The sequence below is a fragment of the Meleagris gallopavo genome, chromosome 1 (genome assembly GCF_000146605.3).
Source record: "Meleagris gallopavo isolate NT-WF06-2002-E0010 breed Aviagen turkey brand Nicholas breeding stock chromosome 1, Turkey_5.1, whole genome shotgun sequence".
Lineage (NCBI taxonomy): Eukaryota > Metazoa > Chordata > Aves > Galliformes > Phasianidae > Meleagris > Meleagris gallopavo.
The window spans coordinates 40,583,227-40,585,781 of record NC_015011.2 but is presented as its reverse complement, the minus strand read 5'-3'; positions in this window follow the sequence as shown (position 1 = coordinate 40,585,781).

Genomic DNA, 2,555 nt, shown 5'->3' with positions numbered 1-2,555 from the left:
TCTTTTTTTTTTTTTTTCTGCCTAAAAAAGCCAAAAAAAAGTAGTGTTAGCTGGTCTTCAGACAGATTTCAGAAAGGTATAATTGATATATCTTTTCTTCATGTGTTGAGAAAAGTGGTTGCCTTCAGAAAGAGATATATTTAACTGGAAGTGTATATGTTCACTGATGCTTTCCAAAGTTTGGATTTTCTTTTTTTTATTTTATAAAAACACTGATGAAACAAAAGATTGGCAGTGTCTCTGTTCATTGTTGTACACTGTTGGTTAGCGTATTTCTTGTGTTCACTTGTGGACAAAATGTCAGTATTTTCACACTGAAATGCTAATACTGAAAATCTTACATTGTGTTCTGCACATTGATCAGTCTATTCTAAACTGGACATGCATGTATTTTTTCTATTAGAGCTGTTTAGGACTACTTATTGTATAATTCCCCTGGGATTTTTTTTCTGTTCTTAATTAAAAGCCATTTTGTCTTCTATCTTTCTACAAATAGTGTGATCCCTTTGATATAGGGAATTCTAGGGGAGTAAAATACTGCTCCTTGTGAAGTAAAAGAAGAACTGAGTTTTTATTACTATCCTATTTTTATGAAGAACAAACAAAATCAAAAGATAAAAGCTGTCAGTTTTTAGCATATTTGCTGTATTTATTACCATAAGGATAATGAATGTACTGTTTGTAGGTAAGTGCTTTGGCTTTTTTAACATGATGCTCTGTTTTACACTCTGCTTATTCTCTTCCGTTAGGGATCTTTTTTTTTTCTTTTTTAAGAGGAAATTCAGATCCTGATCATTACTTTTTTTATTAAAAAGTATTAAAAAAAAATTTATTAAAAGTGAAATAAAGAAGAAATTATAATAACTTAAAACTGAAAAGCTACAGAAGGAAAAAAAAAACATAGGCATCATTTAAACTGCAGAACTGCAGATGCAAGTAGATTTCATTATGAAGCACTTCAGAGATTCCGCTGGAAATTGTATTTTTTACTAGCTTCATCTCATGTTAAATTTACAGTCCTTTGTGACTACATGTTCAGTAACTGCTAAATTATCAGTAGTAATACAGAACATGAATTATGAACTCAAGCAATGTCATATCCTCAGATGGTACAGCGAAATGTTTTATAGTAAACAGGTGGAAAATATAGATGAATTATAATGAAAACAAACTTTTGTTTTCATATTCTATATACTAAGACAAGTGTATTGAAGCCTCTCCACCACTCAAACAGCTTTGCAGATAAGGCAAAACAAGGAGCTTAATACTTGTCCTTCTCTCAATCTTTGGAAATAACAGCTATAAAATTTCTACCCTCTTTAACCAAAATAATATTGACCTATAAAAGTCTGAACATGTTAATTTTTTTCTTTTTTTGCATAGAAGCTAATATTTCTCTTATGTTTTTATTTTTCCCTTGTTTTTTTAGCCACCTAAGAAGGCTGAAATTCAAATAATTTCTAACAGATGTATTTTGTTATCTCTGCATTTTCTAAGTTACTGCCTTTTTTTTGCTAATTTTGATTCAGCAAATGAATCCTATGTTGCTAGTGGGTTCAGGACCTCTAACTGTAAGTAGCACAGTCAGGCTTATAGAGACTAAGGCCAGATTGCTGCTGCTGCTGTAAATGAAGAGAAGGAGGAACGTGTCTGGAGTCACATCAGTGTACAATAGATATCTAAGGTCCATCTTTCTTCGTTTATTCTTTTGAGAAGGCTATGAAAGTCATTTGGCCTGAATATTCAATTACTAGATAACTAAAGATACAGGAGATCCATCCCTTTTGTATTATTAAACATAATGCATATAAAACTATATAAAGACATATGAGACATAGAAACCAAATATTTAAATATACTTTCTAATCAGAAGCACTGCTGCTGTAGTTACTTTTCACAGAAGGGATGTTCATTGTCTTCTTCACAAAGGTTAATTTGCAGTTTTTATGAAAATAATTTGTTCAGCTTTAAAATAAGAAAGATAAACCTCCCCCTTCAATCTTATTATTTATTATATGTTAGTTTAAGGATTAAATTAACTACAGGGGTAGATTAATAACAGTAACATTTCCATAAGCACTGATTTGGTGTTGTTGGTATAAAATAGAACTGGCATCTAAGCTATTTTTTTAGCTCTATTTCTAGATGTTTTTCAGTTCTCAGATTGCTTACTACAAACTCTCAAATAAAATTTCACTTTGCCCTTAAAGCCAGTACAAAGGCTCTTAAAATTCCCTCTTGAACTTGAAAATACTTTATGTAGGGTTACATTATTAATTAAACCCTTTTCTGGCTCTTTGCTAGACTTATGTGAGAAGTTCACGTTTAATGAATAAAGCCAAACATCAACAGCTGACACTTTCCTCTGTTCAGCTGGTTAAATAGCTGCCTTCCCTCCTTTTAGCTTTTTACTCATTAACACCGGGTTTGCTCTTTCCAGTTCAGAGAAATCTGACTGGCAGCCATGGAGATCTAAGTCTGCAAATTCCCAGTCGAAGATACTGTGTTTGTATTGCATAAAACGTTCCAGTTTCTGAACACACTCACTTTTTTTT